Source organism: Ceratotherium simum, chromosome X (genome assembly GCF_057802395.1).
Source record: "Ceratotherium simum simum isolate JZ-2026a chromosome X, ASM5780239v1, whole genome shotgun sequence".
Taxonomy (NCBI): domain Eukaryota; kingdom Metazoa; phylum Chordata; class Mammalia; order Perissodactyla; family Rhinocerotidae; genus Ceratotherium; species Ceratotherium simum.
This window is the reverse complement of record NC_141940.1, coordinates 69,410,332-69,433,825: the sequence shown is the minus strand read 5'-3', so window position 1 is coordinate 69,433,825 and position 23,494 is coordinate 69,410,332.

Sequence of the window (23,494 nt, the reverse complement as noted above, 5' to 3'; positions counted from 1 at the left end):
AGATTCCATCCCTGTCCTCTTCCCCTTCTGAGTTATTGTTGTAACAAATTATTCTTATTTGTGTTGTGAATGTGTGACTAAATTGACCTATTCATAATTATTTTTATTCTTTCCTTCACTTTATCTTTTATGTTATAAATAAGTGTTTACTCAGCTATTCTGATATAGAGCTGCAATTTTCTGATTCTATCTATCTCCTTGCTGAAGTTTTGTAAATCTTTGTAAACCTTTTAGCTTCAGATGGAAGGGCTCCTTTCAACATTTCTTGTAAGGCAGGCCTGATGGCAATGAACTCCCTCAGCTTTTGTTTATCTAGGAAAGCTTTTATTTCTCCATTGTATCTAAAGGATAGTGTCCCTGGGTAGAATATTCTTGGCTGAAAGCTTTTGTCTTGCAGTATTTTGAATATATCATTCCACTCTCTCCTAGCCTGTAAGGATTCTGCTGAGAAATTTGCTGAAAGCATGATAGGAGTTTCTTTGTAGGTTATTTTCTGTCTTGCTGCCCTTAATATTTTTTTTCCTTGACTTTTGCCAGTTTTAATGTTATGTGCCTTGGAGAAGGTCTTTTTGCATTGATATAATTAGAGATCTATTGACGTCATGTAATTGTATATCCAGCTTCTTCCCCAGGTTTTGGATGTTCTCAGCTATTATTTCTTTGAACAAGCTCTCTGCTCTTTTATCCCTCTCTTCTCCTTCTGGAATACCAATAATCTTTATGTGGCTTTTCCTAATGGAGTCAGATGTTTCTTGAAGTATTTCTTCATTTTTTAAATCTTAGTTTTCTCTCCTCCACCTGAAGCATTTCTCTATTTCTATCCTCTAAATCACTAATTCTGTCCTCCATAAGGTCAGCTCTATTTATTTTTTGGTTTCTAGATTATTTTTTATCTCATTAATTGTGTTTTTCATATCCAGAATTTCTGTATAGTATTTTTTACAGGCTTCAATCACTTTTGTGAAGTATTCCTTCTGCTCATTAATTTTATACTTGAGCTCATTGAACTGTCTTTCTGCATTTTCTTGTAACTCATTGAATTTCTTTATGACAACTATTTTGAATTCTCTGTCATTTAAAATTTAAATTTCTGTGTCTTAAGGATTGGTTTCTGGAGACTCATCATTTCCTTTCTTCTTTGAAGTGTTTACTGTACTTCATGGTTTTTATGAGTTGATCCTTTGCCAGCATATTTGTAGTACTGTCAGGTCACAGATTCCACCTGCCACCACTGGGGGTTGCATGAGTTGTGTTTTCTGATCTCACCCTTCTGGTGGAAGTTGTGCCAGTAGGGATGTTCTGCATTTGTGTGAGCTGGTTGCAGCCATTCAGCAGGTAGAGACTGCACATGCAGGTGTGCCTTCTGTGCTCAGCGGGTGAGTCACTCTCATGTGGATGGGGCCACTGTGTTTGGTAGGGGAGAAGCTGAGATGCTGTGCTAGGTGGGAGGAGTGCTTTCTTTCACGTGGGCTGGCACTGAACTAGTGGGCAGTTCAGCTGAGATGTTGTGCTTGGTGGGTTGGGTTCCTTCTCAGGGGCTGAGCTGCTGCCACTAAGTTGGGAGTGTTCCCACAGGTGGGGATGATGTGGCATGGTGGGTGCTCCCACAGGGCCAGGCTACCACTCTGAAAGTGTTTGTGTGGAGGCCAGGCTGCCACCACCTCCTATTACAGTCACACTGGCCACTGTGTGAGGGTCCATGACCTAGATCACTGCCTCCAGGAAGGGGAAGGGGTCTGGTCACCTAGTTCCACTGCTTCCTGGGAATCCAGTCTCCCCTGCTTCAGATGTATAGCTGTGTGGATCTCTCAGGCATCCTATTGTGCTGTGTAGGGAATCCTCTGTTGGTTAATGAATGTCTGTTTAGCTGTAACTTGCAGAGACAAAGGGAACAACTCACTCCACCATGATGCTGACATCACTCTCGTACGAGATATTTGCATATTTTGGATGTTAACCCCGTATCAGATTTATGATTTGCAAATATCTTCTCTCAATTGGTATGTTTTCTTTTCATTTTGTTGATGGTTTCCTTTGCTGTGCAGAAGCTTTTTAGTTTTATGTAGTTCCATTTATTTATTTTTCCTTTTGTTTCCCTTGCCTGGGGAGACATGCTATTGAAAAAGATGCTGCTAAGACCAATGTCAAAGAGCATACTGCCTGTTTTCTTCTAGGAGTTTTATGGTTTCAGCTCTTACATTCAAGTGTTTAATCCATTTTGAGTTAATTTTTGAGTATGGTGTACGATAATGGTCTACTTTCATTCTTTTGCACATGGCTGTCCAGTTTTCCCAACACCATGTATTGAAGAGTATTTCTTTTCTCCATTGTATGTTCTTGGCTCCTTTGTCAAAAATTAGCTGTCCAGAGATGTATTTGTTTATTTCTGGGATTTCAATTCTGTTCCATTGATCTGTGTGTCTGTTTTTCTGCCAGTATCATGCTGTTTCGATTACTATAGCTTTGCAGTCTATTTTGAATTCAGGGATTGTGATACCTCCAACTTTGTTCTTTTTTCTCAAGATTGCCTTGGCTAGTCAGGGTCTTTTTTTGTGCCATATAAATTTTGGGATTCTTTGTTCTATTTCTGTGAAAAATGTCATTGGGAGTTTAACAGGGATTGTGTTGAATCTGTAGATTGCTTTAGGAAGTATGGACATTTAAACAATATTAATTCTCCCAATCCATGAGCATGGAATATCTTTCCATTTCTTTGTGTCTTCTTCAGATTCCTTTAACAATGTTTTATAGTTTTCTGTGTACATATTTTTCACTTCTTTGGTTAAATTTATTCCTAGGTATTTTATTGCAATTGCAAATTTGATTGTATTCTTGATTTCTCTTTCTGCTTTTTTGTTGTTAGTGTATAGAAACACAACTGATTTTTGTAAGCTGATTTTGTACCCTGCAACTCTACTGTATTCGTTATATCTAATAGTTCTTTGGTGGATTCTTTAGTGCTTTCTATGTTAAAAAATCATGTTGTCTGCAAATAGTGGCACTTTTACTTCATCTTTTCTAATTTGGATATCTTTTATTTCTTTTTCTTGCCTGATTACTCTAGCTAGGACTTCCAATATTATGTTAAATAAGAGTGGCAAAAGAGGCCATCCTTGTCTGGTTCCTGTTCTTAAAGGGATAGCTTTCAGTTTTTCACTGTTGAGTATGATTTTAGCTGTGGGTTTTTCATATATGGCCTTCATTATGTTGATGTACTTTCCTTCTATACCCATTTTATTCAGAGTTTTTATCATAAATTGATGCTGTATCTTGTCATATGCTTTCTCTGCATCTATTGAGATGATCATGTGACTTTTATTCTTCATTTTGTTAATGTGGTATATCACACTGATTGATTTGTGTATGTTGAACCACCCTCATCCCTGGAATAAATCCTACCTGATCGCTGTGTATGATCCTTTTAATGTATTGCTGTATTTGATTTACTAATAATTTGTTGAGGTTTTTTGCATCTATATTCATCAGTGATATTGGCCTGTAATTTCCTTTCTTGTATTGTCATTGTCCAGTTTTTGTATCAGGGTAATGTTGGCCTCATAGAATGAGTTAGGTAGTGACCTATCCTCTTCAATTATTGGAGGAATTTGAGAAAGATAAGTATTAACTCTTACTTGAATGTTTGGTGTAATTCACCAGGGAAGCCATCTGGTCCTGGATTTTTATTTTCTGTGGGAGGGTTTTGGTTACTGTTTCAATATGCTCTCTAGTGATACGTCCATTTGGCCTATTATTTCTTCTTGATTCAGTTTTTGAAGATTGCATGACCCTATGAATTTATCCATTTCTCCTAAATTATGCAATTTGTTGGCATATAGCTTTTTGTAGTATTCTCCTATAGTCCTTTCTGTGGTGTCCATTGTAATTTGTTTTCTTTTGTTTCTGATTTTATTTATTTGAGCCATCTGTTTTTTTTTCTTGGTGAGTCTAGCTAAAGGTTTGCCAATTTTGTTTGTCTTTTCATAGAACCAGATCTTAGCTTTGTTGATCTTTTCTATTGTCTTTTTAGGTATTTAGTAAAATTTTAAATTTCTTTAAAGGAAGTGACTCCCAAAACTCATTCAAGAAGAAATAGAGAAACTGATTAGTGCCATATTAGTTCAAAAATTGAATTTGTAGTCAAAAATATTCTAAAAAGGAAAAACCCTGGCCCAGATTATTTCACTTTTGAATTCTTCCAAACATTTAAGGAAGAAATAATACAAATTCAACACAAACTCTTCAAGAAATTCAAGAAGAAGGATCATTTCTCAACTCATTTTATGAGACCAGAAGTATCCTCTATGAAATTCAAAGACATTACAAGGGAAATAATTCCATATCAAATTCCCTCATTAACATTCATTCATTCAACAATACATTGAGAAATCAAAACCAAGATTTATATAAAAACCATGATAGTTTCTGACCAAGTACAATTTATCCTGGAATTGTAAGTCTGGTTCAAAATGTAATTCAAAATAATAAGCAGATAAAATTATCTCATAAGATGAATAAACAGTAGTTGACAGAGTTTATCATCCATCCATGTTAAGATCTCTGACACAACTAGGAAGAAAATAGAAGGGAACTTCATCCAGCCTGATAAAGGGCATCTATGGAAAACCTGTAGCAAACATAATTGTTGATGATGAAAGAGAGATGTGTCTCTCACTAAGATCAGTGACCAGCCAAGGATGACAAATTCTAGTCAACATCATATTGGAATTTCTGGTCAGTGCAGGAAAAAACCCCACAAAATTCTACAGATTGGAAGTGAGAAAAGGAAGATTTCTTTATGCAGAAGATGTGAATGTCTACATAAAATGATACTAAATAATCTACAAAGAATCAAATTGGAGCTTAACAAGATCAAAGAATACAAAGTATTATACTTCTATATGTTAGTCATGAACAACTGGAATTCGGTGCTTTTACAGTAGCCATATATATATGAAATACTTGGGTGTAAATCTGAGAAAATATGTGCAAGGTGTACATGCTTACAACCAAAAAACACTGATTAAAGAAATTGAAGAACACATAAATAAATAATATGGGGTTCCATGGATTGGAAGATTCAGTTTTGTTAGGATGTGTATTCTCTCCCGAATTAATTTACACATCAAATGCAATTCTAACAAAAACAAATCAAGAATAGTTTTATGTACACTTATCTGCTGATTTTAAAATTTGTAAAAATGACATCCATAAGCATAATAATAATTTAGAAATAACATCACACTATACACAAAAACTTGTGTGAATTGCTGTAGACCTATATTCAATTAGGTCTTCAAAATTTGTAGATAAAAAGACATGATAAAATCTTTATGACCTTTAGTTAGGTAAATATTTGTTACATATTATAACAATAACTCATAAAAAATAAAAATTGCTAAATTGCACTTTGCCAAATCAAAACTTTTTCTCTATAAAAGACACAATTAAGAAAATGAAAAGTCAAGCCAATCAGTGGGATAAACTATTTCAAAATATGTATCTGATTTAAAAAATTGTATTCACAATATATAAGGAAGAGTTACAACTTAATAATAAAAAGACAGCTCAATTTTAAAATATGCAGAAGACTTGAACAGATATTCACTCATGAAGATCTATGAATAACAAATAAACACATAAAAAGATGCTCATTCATTAAGAAAATTCAAATTAAAACTACAATAAATTACAACTATACACCAACTAGATTGGCTATAATTTAGAACACTGGACATATCAAATGTTGGTGAAGATATGGAGAAACCTAAAATTACATGGCTATTGTAAATGTAAAATGGCACAACCACACTATAAAATGTTTTGGCAGTTTTTTTCCAGCTTAACATCACAAACATTTATTATTGCTCACAGTTTTGGGGGGTCAGGAGAATGGAAGTGTCTTAGCTAGGTGACTCTGGCTCAAAGTATCTCATAAAGGGGAATACAGAAGTGATGATGATACTTTTTCCCTTCTGCAGGACCTCAAAAATCATGGAATTTATCTCCATATATCAATTTCCGATTTTTACTATTTTAAGGAAACTCTGTTGGTTCTTGGATATTATTATATGCAAACTCCTAAATAAATGTTGTTCATACTATTGTAGTAGTTATCTATTGCTTTGTAAAAAAAAAAAAAAACGTGCCCCAAAATGTAGCAGCTTAAAGCAAAAAACATTTATCTCCCAGTTTCAATGGGTCAGGAATTTGGGAACAGCTTAGCTGGTGGTGGTTCTGGCTGAGTCTGTCAAGAGATTGCAGTCAGAATATTGACCAGAGCTACAGTCATTAGAAGGCTTTACTGAAGTTGGAGGATCTGCTTCCAAGCCCTCTCACATGGTAGTTGACAAGCTTCACTTCCTTGCTGGCTGTTGGCCAGCAGCTCAGCAACTTGCCGAGTGGGCTTCACAATAGGGCTGCTTATGACATGGCAGCTGGCTTCCCTCAGAGTGATCAGAAAGAGTAAAAGAGAGCAACCAGCACAGATGCCTCAGTGTCTTTTATAACCTAATCTCAGAAATGAAATAACATCCCTTTTGCCAAACCAACCCTAGTACAATGTAGAGAGTACTACATGAGGATGTGAATACAGCAATAGGGAGCTATCACTGTGACCCATACTGGAGGCTGAATATTACAGACTTCCTTTACTAGAGAAGCATCAGCTGTTGCCATTGTATACATAATGCCCAAATCTGTGCAACCAATCCATATCTAGCATCTTAAGAGACATTATACTCTGGGTATTCATGAGTCATTCCAAACTCCTGTTCTCTGAAACTAAATTTATCATGTCCTTTTCCATGCCCTACTGATTTTGCTTAAGTGGCTTAGATTCACAACCTTGAAGTCACTTTTCAGTCTTTCTTTCCTTCTTATATCTGGTCAGGTACTAATTTACTTTATAATAGTTTTATTGAAATATAACTCACATGCCATAAAATTCACACTTTTCAAGAGTATAATTCAGTGGCTTTTAGTATATTCACAGAGTTTGCAACCAACATCCTATCTAAATTTAGAATGTTTTTTATCATTCCCAAAAGAAACCCTGAAAAGAGAAAGCCTGTACATATTATATTAGCAGGTACACATTCTCCACTCCACCCAGTTCCCGGAAAACACTAATCTACTTTCTCTTTCTATGGATTTCTCTATTCTGGACATTTCATATAAATACAAATAATATACACAATAAATGTTATTTGGAGACTGGTTCTATCACTTAGCATGTTTTCAAGTTCGTCCATCTTCCAGCATGTATTAGTAATTCATTCTTTTTATTGTTGACAATATTCCATTATATGAATATAACATATTTTGTATATCCATTCATTTTTTGATGGCCATTTGAATTCTTTCAACTTTTTGGTTATTAAGAATAATGCTGCTATGAACATTTGTGTGCAAGTTTTTGTGTGCACATATGTTTTCAATTCTCTTGGGTAATACCTAGGAGTGGAATTGCTGGGTCATATGGTAACTTTGAACTTTTTGATGAAGTGCCAAAGTGTTTTCCAAAGTAACTGCCACATTTTACAATCCTATAAGCAAGACTGAGCTTCCAATTTCTCCACATTCTAACACTTTCTATTGGCTGTAATTTATATCTTAGCCATGCTGGTGGGTTTGAAGTGGTATTTCATTGTGGTTTTGATTTACATTTCCCTAATGACTAAGGATGTTGCACATCTTTTCATGTGCTTACTGGCCACTTGTACATCTTCTTGGAAGAAATGTTTACTAAAATTCTTTGCCTGTTTTTTAGTTGAATTATTCATTTATTTTTTTTACTAGTTTTATTGAGATATAATTGACATACAGCACTGTATAAGTTTAAGGTGTAGAGGATAGTGATTTGACTTATACATATTGTGAAATGATTACCACAATAAATTTAGTTAACATTCATCATCTCACATAGATATATAAAAAAAAGCTTTTTTCCTCGTAATGAGAACTCTTAGGATTTACTCTCTTAACAACTTTCATATATACCATACAGTAGTGTTAACTATAGTCATCATGTTGTACATTACATCCTAGTACTTATTTATCTTATAATTGGAAGTTTTTACCTTTTGACCACTTTCATCCAATTCCCCCCCACACACCAATCCCCACCTCTGGTAACCACAAATCTGATCTCTTTTTCTATGAGTTCGTTTTTTTCTTTTTTTTTTTTTTTTTTAGATTTCACACATAAGTGTGATCATACAGTATTTGTCTTTCTCTATCTGACTTATTTCACTTAGCATAATGCCCTCAAAGTCCATCCATGTTATCACAAAAGGCAAGATTTCCTTCTTTTTTATGGTTGAATTATATTCTATATGTATATAGAATATATACACTATATATATACTATACTGTACCAACATATATATATATATATATATATATATATCAACAATGTCATCTGTTGATGGATACTTAGGTTGTCTCCATATCTTGGTTATTGTAAATAATACTTCAATGAACATGAAGGTGCAGATATCTCTTAAAAATAGTGTTTTTGTTTGCTTCAGATACATTCCCAGGAGTGGAATTGCTGGATCATATGGTAGTTCCATTTTTAATTTTTTGAGGAACATCTATACTGTTTTCTATACTGGCTGTACCAATTTACAATTCTACCTTTTTTTTTCAGTATTGAGTAGTAATAGTTCTTTATACAGTTTGGAAAGATGTCCCTTGTCGTATATATGATTTGCAAATACTTCCTCCCATTCTGTAGGGTGGACAAGTGTCTTTTCACTTTCTTGATGGTGTCCTTTGAAGCCAAAAAGATTTTAGTTTTGATGAAGTTTAATGGATCTATTTTATTCTTTATTGCTCATAATTTTGGTGTCACATCTAAGAAACCAGTGCCTAATTCAAGATCACGAATATTTTGTTTATATTTTCCTCTGAGTTTTATACTATTGACTCTTACATTTAGATCTGTGATCCATTTTGTATCAATGTTTGTATATGGTGTGAGGTAAGGGGGAAACTTCATTCTTTTTCATGTGGATATCTGGTTGTCTTAGCCCCACCTGTTGAAAAGACTATTCTTCTGCCATTGAATTGTTTTGGCACCCTTGTTGAAATCAATAAACTGTAAATGTGAAGGTTTTTTTTTTAATAGTCTCAATTATATTTTGTTGATCTACATGTCTATTCTGTGCCAGAACCACACAGTCTTGATTACTGTAGCTTTTAGTAAGTTTTGAAATCAGGAAGTGTGAGCCATCCAAATTCTTTCTTTCTTTCAATGATGTTTTGTGATTTTCAATTTAAACATTTTGCACTTATTTTGTCATATTTTTTCAAAGCATCTTATTGCATTTGATACTATTATAAATGGAATTGTTTTCTTAAATTCATTTTTGGATTATTCATTTCTAGTATTTCAAAATATAATTCATTTTTGTATATTGATATGCTATCCTTCAACCTGGCTGAACTATTGTTTGTTAGCACTAATAGTTTCTTTTGCAGATACCTTAAGATTTTATATACACAAAAGCATGTCATCTGCACATAGAGATACAGTTTTATTTCTCCCTTTCCAATCAAGATACTTTTTACTTATATTTCCATTCTAATTGCCCTGGTTAGAAATTTTGGTACAATGTTGAATACAAGTGACAAAAGCAGACATACTTGTCTTCTTTCTGATCTTAGCAGGGGAAACTGTCAATCTTTGACCTTTAATTATGTTGTTAGCTGTGAGTTTCCCATAGATGATTTTTATCAGGTTGGGAAAATTCCTTTGTATTCCTACTTTGTTGAGAGTATTTTTATCATGAAAAGCTGTGGATTTTGACAAATGTTTTTACCGCATCTATTGAGAGGATTATGTAGATTTTGTCCTTAACTCTATTAATATGGTGCATTACACTGATTGATTTTCAGAGACTGAATTAAACTTTCATTCCTAGGATAAATCACACTTGATCATAGTGTATAAATACTTTTTATATATTGCAAGATTCAGTTTGCTAGTATTTTCTTGATGCATTTTAAGTTTATATTCAGAAGGGATATTGGTCTGTAGTTTTCTTTTCTTATAATGTCTTTCCTTGGTTTTGGTTCAGGGTGATACTGGCTTCACAGAATGAGTTGGATAGTGTTCCCTCTTTTATTTTCTGGAAGAGGCTGTGTAGAATTTATGGTAATTCTCTTTAAAAGAGTGGTAGAATTATAGAGAGAAGCCACTTGATCCTGTGCCTTTCTTTGTGGGAAATACTTGTCATGAGTTTAATCAGATTTCTATTTCTTCTTGAGTCAGTTTTGGTAGTTTATGTGTTTCTAGGAATTTGTCCATTTCCTCTAGGTCATATAATTTGTTGACATACAATTGTTTGTAATATTACCTTACAATCCTTTATATTTCTGTAAGATCTTGTTTCCTCTTTCAATTCTGATTTTTGTAATTTTCATTTTCTCTGTTTTCTTTTGTGATCACTCTAGCTAAAAGTTTGTCAATTTTGTTGATCTTTTCAAAGAACAAACTTTTGGTTTTGTGGATTTTTTTTAACTATTTTTCTAGTCTCTCTTTCATTTATTTCCACTCTAATCTTTATTATGTCCATTTTCTGATAATTTTGAGTTTACTTTGCTCTTCTATTTCCTTAAGGCATAAATTTAGGTTATTGGTTTGAGATCTTTCTTCTTTTTTAATGTAGGCATTTACAGTAATCAATTTCCCTTTTAGGACTGCTTTTGCTTCATCCCATAAGTTTTGTTTTGTTCTGTTTTGTTTTTATTCATCTCAAAGTATTTTCTGATTTCCCTGTGATTTCTTCCTTAAGCCATTGGTTGTTTAAGAGTGTGTTGTTTAAATCCCACATATTTGTGAATTTTCCAGTTTCCTTCTTGCTGATGATTTCTAATTTCATTCCATTGTGGTTGGAAAATACACTTTGTATTACTTCAATATTTTAAAAAGTATCAAGACTTCTTTTGTGTTTTAATATAGGAACTATACTGGAGAATATTTCATGTGCATATGAGAAAGAATGTGCATTATTTTTTGTTGGGTTGAGTGTTCTGCATATAACTTTTAGGTCTATTTGGTTTATAGTGTTGTTCAAGTGTTCTACTTCCTTGTTCTTCTGTCTGGTTGTTTTATCTGGGATTGAAAGGAAGCTATTGAAGTCTCCAACTATTATTGTAGAACTGTCCATTTCTTCCTTTAATTCTGTCTTTTTTTCTTTTATATATTTTAGAGTTCTACTGTTAGATATGTTTATACTTGTTATATCTTCTTAATAAATTGACCTTTTACCAATATATAATATCAGTCTTTGCCTATTGTAACTATTTTTTGACTCAAATTCTATTTTGTTTGATATAAATATAGCCTCTCCAGTTCTGTTTTGATTACAATTTTCATGATTTATCATTCTACTTTCAACTTGTATCTTTGGATCTAAAGTGAATATTTTGTAGAGCATGTTTTTCTATCCACTCTGCCAATCTTTGCCTTCTGATTGGAGTCTAACTGATAAAGTAGGGTTCATGTCAGCCATTTTGCTATTTGTTTTCTATATGTCATGTCTTTTTGTTCCTCTATTCCTCCATTAGAGCCTTATTTTGTGTGAAATAGATATTTCTAGTGTACCATTTTAATTCCTTTGTCATTTCTTTTATTTTAATTTTATGTTATTTCTTAGTAGCTGCCCTGGGGACTACAATTAATATGTTGACATAAAAATTTGGCGTCATTTAGTACATTTACAATATTCTGCAACCATCACCACTACATAATTCCAGAATATTTTCATCATCCAAAGAAACCCAATGCTCAGTAATCAGTCACTCCCCATTCCTCATTTCTTTCAGGCCCTAGCAACAAAGACTTTGCTTTCTTGCTGTACAATTTTGCCTATTCTAAATATTTCACATAAATGGAATTATCCTATATGTGGCCTTCTGTGTCTGGCTTCTTCCACTCAGCATGATGTTTTTGAGGTTCATCCATGTTGTAGCATATTATCAGTACTTTGTTCCTTTTTATGGCTGAATAATATTAAATTGTGTGGGTATACCACATTCTGTTTATCCATTCATCAGTTGATGGATATTTGGGTTGTTTTCACCTTTCAACTGTTATGAATAGTGTTGCTATGCACATTTGTGGTCAAGTATTTATATGAATACTTGTTTTCAATTCTTTTGGTATACACACAGGAATGGAATTGTGAGTCTATGGTAATTCTGTTTAACTCTTTGAAGAACAGCCAAACTTATTTCCACAGTGGCTGCTCCATTTTACAATCCTATCAGCAATGTATGAGGATTTCAACTTCCCCACGTCCTCACAAACACTTGCTATTTTCCACTTTTTGAGTATAGTCATCCTAGTAGGCATGGAGTGACATCTTATTGTGTCTAATGACTAATGATGTTATCTGTGGGTTTTTCATAAATTCCTTGAGAGTACAAAATCAATATGCAAAAGCCAGTTGTATTTCTATAAACTAGCAATGAAAAATCCAAAAAAGTAACTAAGAAAACAATTTACAATTAAGAAAACAATCCATTTACAATAGCATGCCAAAGAATGCAATACTTAGGAATAAATGTAATAAAGAAAAGTTCAACGCTGGTACACTGAAAACTACAAAACACTGTTAAAAGAAATTTAAGACATAAATAAGTAGGTTGATGTCTAGTGTCTTAATGGAAGATTTAATATTATAAGATGGTGATACTATGTAAGGTGAATACAGATTAAACCCAATTCCCATCAAAATCTCTTTTTTAGGGAGGGAAAAACTGATCCTCAAATTCATATGGAATTATTTGGACTCCAAATAGCCAAAAGAATGTTGAAAAATAAGAACTTCCACTATACTCTTGAATAGAAGTATTCTGAGTGGAAATTCTTGTGTTTCTCTTGGGAAGAGGGGGAATGTGTCATTCTTTCACCAATGAGTATGATATTTTTTGTGAGTTTTTCATAAGTACCCCTTATCACGTTGAGGAAGTTCCCTTCTATTCCTACTTTGTTAAGTGTTTTTATTATGAAACGGTGTTTGATTTTGTAAAATGCTTTTTCTGCTTCAATTAAGATGAGCATCTGTTTTTTTCTCATTCTATTGAGGTGGTATATTACATCAATTGATTTTCATGTGTTGACTCAACCTTACATGCCCAGAATAAATCCCACTTGGTCATGATATAGAATCGCTTAATATGCTGCTGGATTTGATTTTCTAGTATTTTGCTGAGGATCTCTGCATTTATATTCATAAGGCATATTGGTCTAATTTTTTTTCTTGTTATGTCTTTATGTAGATTATTTTGGGGGGGAGAATTTACATTTTTTTTATTGTGGTAACATTGGTTTATAACACTATATAAATTTCAGGTGTACATCATTATATGTCTATTTCTGTAAAGATTACATCTTGTTCACCACTCAAAGACTAATGTAGTTTTGATACCAGCATAATTCTTGCCTCATACAATCTGTTCAGAAGTGTTCCTTCCTCTTTCATATTTTGGAAGAGTCTGAGAGGATTGGAGTTAATTGTTTTTTTAACTGTTTGGTAAAATTCTTTGTGAATAAAGTCTGCTCTGTTTCTTCCAGCTACAGGATCTCTTATTGGGATTCAGATTGCCATATTCAAGGCTGCAGCCACACAAGAAAGGTAGAGATTGATGAGGGTAAGTTAAAATACCACACAGCTGTCCTACTAGGCTTTAGTTGCCTTTTTCTTCATTAAACACTTGGTTCGTTGCTGCAAAAATTTTACTATTTTACAGCGTTGTGGTAAAATTGAATCTGATGGTTTTTGTCAGGTTTCCTGGTGTTTCTGTGGAGAGACGGACTCTTGATGCTCCCTACTCCACTATTTTCACTGACATCACCCTTTCCTTCATTTTTAAGTATAGTTTTACTCAAGATAGAATTCTTGCTTCACTGTCTTTCTCTTTCAATACTTAAATATGTTATCCTACTGCATTGTGGCTTCCGTGGTTTATTATGAGAAATCAGCTGTTAATCTTATTGAGGACCTCTTATATATAACGAATTTGCTTTGACTCCTGCTTCTTTCCAGATACTCTGTCTTTGTCTTTCTCCAGTTAAATTTTGCAGCGCCTAGGTGTAAATGTCTTTGAGTTTATCCTACTTGGATTTCATTGAGTTTCTTGGTTGTATGGGTTAATATTTTCATCAAACTTTGGGCGTTGCCCAATTTTTCTTCACATATTATTTCTGCACCTTTCTCTCTCTCCTTGTACTGTCAGTCTGCTTATATTGGTAGGCTTGCTGGTATCTCACAGGTCTCTTTAGCTCTGTTCATTTTCTTTGGTGTTTATCTTTCTGCTCCTCAGAGTAGATAATTTACCTAACTTCAAGTTTATGTATTCTTTCTTCTTAGTTTAAATTTCCTATGGATACTGTCTAGTCAACTTCTCACTTCAGTTATTGTATTTTTCAACTCTATAATTTCCATTTGATTCTTTTTTACAATTTTTATCTCTTAATATTCTCTATTTGATGAGGCATTATCATTTAATGTCCTTTAATTTTATAAGCATGTTTTAAAAGCATATTTGTAATAACTACTCTTAAATCTTTTTCTTTTTAGTCCACCATCTGGGCTCTTCAAAGGCAGCTTCTAATATGTGCTTTTTTTTTTTTCTGTGTGTGCATTATACTTACGTGTTTCTTAGAATTTCTCATTATTACTTTTTGAAAAATAGGCAGTTTTTATATGATGTGTAGCAACTCTGGATATTGATTCCTTTCCTTCTCACCCCTTGGGTTTGTTGTTGTTGTTTGTTTGGTCATTTGTTTATTTTTTTAGTGACTTGCCTGAAGTAATTCTGCTAAATCTATTTCCCCCACAGTGTGTAGCCTCTGATGTTCCATGACAGATTCTTCCACTTACTTTTTATCTTTTAGTCTGGCCACCTAGGTGTTGCCCTTGTATTGGCATTACCTCTTATTGGAAAAAAAGGTTGTGTTTAAGCATGCTTAGTAAGTTAGATTTTTTGTCCTTTATGGGTGGATATGTGTGAAGGCTACTATCACAGTTCAGGATGTTGATGTGTTATTTTGCCATGTATGGAGGCTTGAACTTGTAGTATTTAGGTACCCTCTCTGATCACTGCTGGTTTCTAATGAAAAATCTGCTATCACTTGAATTGTTTTTCCCCTATAGATAAAGCTTCATTTCTCACTGGCTGCTATCTAATTTTTTTTTTGGTCTTTACTTTCTAGAAGATTGGCTCTAATTTGTCATGGCATGGGTTTCTTTCAGTTTATCCTGTTTGTAGTTCACTTGCCTTCTTGAATCTGTAGGTGTACATATTTCAACAAGTGTGGGAAAATTTCAGCCATTATTTCTTTGAATACTCTTGTAGCCCCACCCTCCATATTCTCTCCATTTAGGACTCTTATTATAAGAATGTTAAATCTGTTTTTATACTCCCACAGTCTTCTGAGGTATTTTTTTTAGTCTATTTTTTCTCTTTTGTCCAGATTGGGAAAATTCTATTCAACCTGAAATTCTATTCAGAATTCTATTCTGTCCTCAACTTCACTGATTTTATCCTCTGTCCTCTCCATTCTTCTGTGGAGCTCATTCATTGAGTTTCTTATTTCAGTTATTGTATTTTTAAGCTCTAAAATTTCCATTTCTTTCTTCTTTGTATCTTCTATTTCTTTGCTTATACTTTCTGTTTCCATTTGTTTCAAGCGTGTTTGTCATTGCCCATTGAAGAATTTTTATCATGACTCTTTTAAAATCCATGTCAGATAATTCTAACATCTCTATCATCACAGTGTTGGCATCTTTTGATCGTATTTTCTCATTCAAGCTGAGATCTTCTGGTTTCTTTGTACGTCATGTGATTTTCAATTGGAATCTGGACATTTGGGCTACTATGTTATAAAACTTTGGATCTCATTTAAAGTTTGTATTTCATTAGGACTCCTCTGTCACTGTTCCAGTTGGAGGGGAATAGGATTCTATCTTTTTTTGTTTTTGTGGGGAAGGATTTTCCCTGAGCTAACATCTATTGCCAATCTTCCTCTTTTTTTGTCCCCTAAGCCCTAGTACATGGTTGCATATCCTAGTTGTAAGTCCTTCTAGTTCTTCTATGTGAGCAGCTGCCACAGCATGACAATTGACAGATGGGTGGTGTGATTCTGTGACCAGGAAACAAACCTGGGCCATTGAAGTGGTGAAAGCACTGAACTTTAACCACTAGGCCATCAGGGCTGGCTCTCTATCTTTTGATTTACATGTAGGGATAGAAATCCAAATTCTCAACTTGGCCTCCACTGAAATCCAGGAGAGGAGAGGCTCCTTGTTCCCTGCTATGCAGGTGTGGAAAATCAAGCTCACCATTAGGTCTCTGGTGATATCACCCTGGCAAGGAGCTACAGGGACAACTCATTATGCCTCCTCACTAGGCCTATATGACCCTGTGGGGAGAGGTGGCCTTGTTATAGCTAAGTGATATCAAATTTGTGATTCTCCACTAGGTCTCTCCTGACACCGACACAAAGAAGGAGGTAGGGGCACTCATTATCATTGGGTTGGGGTGGAAGTCCAGGTTCCTTGCACGATCTCCACTGACACCACTGGTATGGGGCCTTCTTATTGCTCAATGAGATGAAAGTCTTGGCTCTCCAGTGGGACTTCTCTGAAACTACCCAGAATGTGTGGTTAGGGTGCCCCATTACCATTTGGCAAGGATAGAAGTCTAGGCTCTCCATTCAGACTTTTCCAGTGAGGACAGATGTGGGATTGCATTTTTTTTCTGTGTTTGGCTGGAATACAGCAGTTATTGTCTAAAAGTTTTCCTTCTTGCTAGGCTTCTATTTTCCTCATCCTTTGGCTAGAGAGAGCAGCCTTCTGTTAGGACTTTTTATGTATGCACTCATTGGTGTTTGTGGTTTTCTGACTTCTTCACTATTGAAGCAGGAATAAGTGAGGCAAGAAAAAAACATAGAACTCACGACTGTATTTTTCCTCAGGCCCTGGTGTCCTTAGCTAGTCTGTCTTATTTCTTCACTTTACAGGGTAATATAATGTTTGTTTTATATGCAATGTCAGGCATTTTTAGCAGAGCTTAGAGTAAGAAGTAGGGAAAACTGAGTCTACTCCATGTTCACAGAAGCGGAAATCATTGTACCATATATTTTAAGAAGTATGAATGAATAATTAAATGAAGAAAAGACAATGGAGGGAAATCTAAGAGAATATAGAGTAAGATTACATTCCTTTTATAATGTTATATGTAAAATATACCATAAGAAATATACACAAACACATGTATATGTATATGTGTGTACAAACACAGACATGGAAAGAGTCATATTCAAATCTTAACAGTTTTTATCTCAACTTACTATAATTTTAGCTGATTTCTTTTTACTTCACCTTAATTCTATTTTCTTCTTTATTTCTTATTTTATTTACAGATTTCAACCCATGAACTCTAGAATTTGTGAAATAAGGTGCAAACAAGAAAAATTTTTAAAGTATTAGATACCTCACTGCATGGAATAAATATGACAGACGTTGTAATACTCTGAGTAGGAAATAGTGTGAAGAAATGGGTACTTTCCTGCCGAGCTGCATGAATATTAATTTGTGTCACTACATGGAAGACTTTTTATCAGTAATGCTTAAAATCTTATCAATATTCACCTTCTATGCGCATCAAGCTCCAGATGTAAAGATATTTGTATTGTAGTGTGATTACCTAGCACGCTGTCTCAAAAGGATACTTAGAATTACAATTGATCCTGAGGTGCCTTGTGGAAATATTAACTTTGTGATTTAATGAGATATCCAAATGGAGATGTCAAGTAGTAACCAGCTGGATATATGAGGTTGAGACCTCTGGATCCTCCAGAGAATGCCCATCAAATGCCCTGGGCTGTATGGACAAGATGGGTTTACGCTCTGGTGTGTGCTTTTTCAAGTCGGTGACTGAGAAGAGTTTCAAATTGGTCAGTTTTATGAATCCTCTGATGTTTGCCTGCTTATGCTTTTCTTCCTGTTTGTCTGAAACATCCTCCTGTTCCTTCTTTATGACTGAGGAACTAATCTCTCCATAGCACAAAAAGAGCCTTTGGAGTTTCCTCAGTCTCCCTTTACTACACATCCAACACAACCCAAAACACCTAAACTATGACCCAGAGTGGTATGCACAGGACTTTTTGACACATATCTTGGCACAGAATGTTACAAGAAATAATATTCCAGTATTTTTTTAATAACTCACTAACTCTGTTTAGTTCATCCTTAATTCAATGATGTCATTTGTTATATATAAGTTAACAAAAAGGTACCACTAAGGCATGGAACTTTTACAAACAGTAAGTTCATCAGTCTAGAGGAGTAGGTGCTTTTGAAGATCAGTTTATCCAATGATACATAAATGCCGTCATTTACAGACAACTGCTGTCAATTTTGGGGTGTAACATATTGCAGTATACTTTCTCTTTGTGAATACATGCGTTAATTCTTCTTCGTCTTCTTCTTTTTATTTATTTATTTTTGTACACACTTCAACAATGAGATCACATAAACCGACTCTGGTATATCCATACAATGTAATAGTACTCAGCAATAAAAGGAAAAAACTGCCAAAAGACACAACAACATGTGTGAATCTCAAAAACCTTTTGCTGAGTGGAAAAAGACAAACACATAAGAGGACATACTGTGGAACACCATTTATATAAAGTTCTAGAAATAGCAAAACTAATCTATAGAAACAGAAAGCAGACCAGAGTTTGACTATGAGGGATGTGGGGTGAGATGGATTGGGAAGAGACATGAGGAAATGTCTGGGGTGAGGATAATGTTCTCTATACTGATAAAGATTTGGGTTACACAGATGTATGCAGTTGTCAAAACTCAATGAATGGTACAGTTAGGATTTGTGCATTTTGCTCTATGTAAATATTTCTTCAAAAGGAAAAAAGGATCCATTAACAAATATTGAACTCCAGTTAATCATTTGGGTGCTGAATTATCTAGTGTTGGAAAGTACTGTTGCTTACAACTTACTTTACAATGCATCCAAAAAAATAACATGAATTGCTGGATGGATAATGGATGGACACAGAGATGTATAAGTGATAAGGGAAGAATAGAAAACTGCTAATATTGTAGTCTCTAAGTTGTGGTCATATGGTTTTTCACTGTACAACCTGGTTGACTTTTCTGGATGTTTGATGGGTTTCATAACAAAATATTAGGAAAAATGGAATCATACTGAGCATAAACTTGTACCCTACTTTATTCACCTTCAGCATAGCTTGAACATCACTCCACATCATTTGATATGCTACTACTCTCTTTTCAATGGAGCCATATACTCACGTTTTATAGGTGTTCTATCACTTCTGCCTTGTGGTGTGTTTTAATAATTTTGGTAGGCATTAACTGTGATAAACATTATGGGAGTGAAAACTTTTCTTGTGAACTTTTATTGCCTTACAATCATTTCCTTGAGATATATCTTCAGGGTCAGATGATGCACCAAGTTTTAAGATGGTGGCACATATTTTCTAGAGCAACCCCAGAGAAATTCATATCAATTTGCATTTCTACTAACAGGATTCGGGAGGGTCAGTTTGCAAGCCAGTGGCCAAGGTAAGGGAATACAATTATCTATTACTCATTTGTTTAAGTATCTCTTTGTTGGAACTCTTGGCTTACCAAAGCTCTAAATATTATTTTAAATATAATTTCTTATAAAAACGTTGGTTGAAGAAATATCAGAAAATGCAAGTCAACAGGAGCAGATGATAAATAGTAACAGTATCATCTCCCATCACTATTAATAACACATGTATAATTGCTAGACGGGAATTATGCTTCTCTATGCTTGGGGTGGAGAAGAGAATGAATATTGGAGGAACATACACTATGTCTGCCTCAGTCACCAAACTGGAAAAGCAGAATATTTAGTTCCTGTTGAGGCAGTTGTAATATCTGATCACAACTGGGAGGTTACATAAAGAAACATTCACAAATATACACACACCAAGTACAATATGAATTAATAAGGTTAATATGAGAAGGTACCACAAAGAAATGTATCTGAAGATGGAGAAAATTTTAAGTGATGATTTAGTTATTTAACAAAGACAAAGAAAAAGTAGAATGGACATACCTAGAAACAAAAATGGTAATAAACGGAAGATCTATTTCACAACACAGGATAAATATACAAAAATAAAGTTGCTCTTAGATTATGAATGGACTGGGATCTGAGCCAAGGACTTTAGGGCAGTTGTCTGATGAGAGACTAGGGCAGACTGGGTGCCAGGTAGGTAAACCTAAAGTAGAGTAGGGAACGGACTCTGAATCTCAATGCAGTTTATAGAACTGGAGCTCTGGATCTGTGCTGTCTGTGGCTTGTGGGATCCTCATAACACTCTGCTGATCAGGAGCGGGCCCAGAACGCTCCCTGGCTTCTGATTCCTGGCAGGGTCACACGTCAGGTATGGAGCCCACTCAGCAGTGGGCTATGAATTTCAAAACATTCTACAAATTGGGGAATAGAAGCAGCCCAGTCCTAGGATTGGAAACTCAAAGTACTTGACTGGTTAAGGAGTAAAGATTAATAGGACTATGTCTTGAGAATTTTAAAGCACTGCACTGATCAGTGGCTGCAGGTGAACCGGGCCCAAGGCTTCAGACGCCAAAACAAGGAATGGAGGTAGACTAGGATCATTAGATCTCAAAGCACTTTGTTGGTCAAGGATTGAGACTCAAAAGTGTCCTCGGCTAAGGATAGTGTTCTGAATATCGGGGTCCGTTTTTCCAGTAGCATGGTCCTGAGGGTAGCATACCCATCTCAATTCAATCTGTTTTTGAAATACCCACATTTCCATTGGAAGGTACTGACAGGAGAATGTGGGAGAGGGGTAGCAATCCCTGGTGGAGAGAAATAGGAGAACAACTTCTTGATGCAATCTTCTCCTTTTGGGTGAACGGTTGCTGTATCCCATAGGCCCTGACCAGACTCCTCAGTGCCCAAAGACCAAATTCAAAATTCTAATAAAAAGCAAACACTCTCTGTAGTTCTACCTTGACAATTGTTTAGAGGCAGCTATAATGCAATGGGAGTCTGGAGGCCCTTTAGTTTGATGTAGATATTCAAAGTCACTTACCTGAAATGGAAAGCCACCAAAGAACGTCTCTATATGGATATGGGGCCTCCAGGACCATTCAGCCTTGAGAACCCGCAAATGATAAGAAGGTGAGAGAAGAGGAAGGGACAAAGATGGAATGTTTTTGGTCCCTCCTGAGTGTTCTGCTCCTTCTATTTTACTGTCAGAGCTCAGCATGACTATCAATATTATACCTCATCAGTCCACCTGGAGGACAAGGCCACACATGGGTTGGCTCACCAGTTCCTCCCCAGTCTCTTGCCCAGTGTCTGCCGGGTAGAGAGTGATCCATCAGTTATGTGTTGAGTGCACGAACAAATGAACAAATCTCAATGGCCCATGCGGTGTTGGACGAAACAGACTCTGCCCTGGTGTTTGACTTGGAGAGCAGTTTATTCATCAAGGATCGGGGACAAGATGAGCCATTAGTTTAAGTTCAGGAATCACTTTGAGAGTTCTCAATGAGTCAGTGAGACTGGAGGAGAGGAGGTCGAGGACTCTGGGAGTGGTACCGGGCTTTTTTGACAATTGGTTGTGACTGGAATAGGCCCTGGCCGTGGGGAGGGGAGCTTCCCCTGTCCCTGTTTCGTGCAGCTCAAAGCATTTTTCTGATGAGGCCTTGGTGTTAAACAGGACCAGAGGCCTGAAATATTTTACACATGCTGAATAACGGTTACTTTGGAACCTGAACTTGGGGACGCAAAGGTCATTACAGTTTGGAGAATTGAGGCAAATGGGTACTTCCACTTGGATCTCAAATTCAAAATTTTAATTTCTAATTCCTTGAAACTATGCTTTACACCCTCACTCATACTACTTTATTTATTTATTTATTTAATTATTTATTTTTTATTTTATTATTATTATTATTTTTTAATCTTTTGAGGTTTTTATTATTTTTTTTTTGAAATTTTTTGTTTATTGCAGTGACATTGGTTTATAACATTGTAAAAATTTCAGGTGTACATCATTGTACTTCTATTTCTGCATGGACTACATCATGTTCACCACCAAAATACTAATTACAACCCATCACCACACACATGTACTGAATTATCCCTTTCACCCTCCTCCCTCCCCCCTTCCCCTCTGGTAACCACCAATCCAATCTCTGTCCCTATGTGTTTGTTTATTGTTGTTATTATCTACTACTTAATGAAGGAAATCATACTACTTTTTTAAAATTGGGACATTCAGGTGCTTTTTGTTTGTTTGTTTTTAATGCAGCAGTAGAGAAGAAATTAAGAGACTAAAAAGAGAGTGTTGTGCAAATGAACTTGAAAACCTAGATTAAAGAAATAATTATCTAGGAAAATTTAAATCACCAAATTGAATGCATGAGAGTTAAAAATTCTTGGTATATAAATAGCCAGGGAAGAATTTGAGGGAGTTGTCATTGAGCTACCCATTCTCCCTTTCCACTCTCTCCGGTAATTTAGCACTTCCCACAATGGACTCTGTTTCTCTGTCTTTCACCTCTGCTAGACACTTAGCTACTCCAGAGAGAAGGGAAGGGTGTGAGTAATGATGGAGTGGCCAGCTGCAAATTCAACCCGTTACCTTTCTCCTCTACACTGCTGTAAGTGAGTCATGCAATGGCCTCACTGACCAGAGGCAGCTCTTGCTGCCGCCCCCGCCCCAACCTGAAGGCTGTTGGCTCAGATTCTGATGCTATTTCTTGCTTGGGTAAATTTCAATAGGCCTCCACCTATGTGAAGGCCCAAGTGGCTTGTTCCCTGACAATCACAATCCAGGCTTGCTCACAATCACTTGGATAAATAGGATCTAATATTTTGACCAATACATTCTAGCAGAGCTGAAAGTGAAAAGCCCTCTAGGCCTGCTGGAGTATTTTCTATCAATCGATGCTTTACTGGCTCAGAGAATGTTAGACCTGCACGAGACCTTTGGAGATCGTATAGTCTGATTCCACCTCCCCACAAACCCAGCCTTCTCATTTTGCAAGTGGAAGTACAAAGATGTCAGGGAGTGAAGGGAAATGCCTGAGGTCAAAGGATAAAGTAGTGGCAGTTTTAAGACTCAAACCCAAGACCTGTGATCCCCAACCTAGTGCTCTTTCCATGTCATAGCTTATGATTCTAACAGTCTGTGGCTGTTGGGCAGTTCCAACAGTAGAGTGGGAAGAGGGTGAGGAAAAAGGAAACTAAGAATGCATAGGACCTCTTCTGGGCGGGCTGTACAACCTTTGTTGTAAAACTACCTTTGTGCAGCTGTCCTCCCTGGTTTGAGCCTAGCCTCCTTTGCTTTTTATAGGGGGGTGGAATATTCACAACTCCATGGCCTGACGTACTTAACTTGAGGATGAGTTTTATTTATTCTATA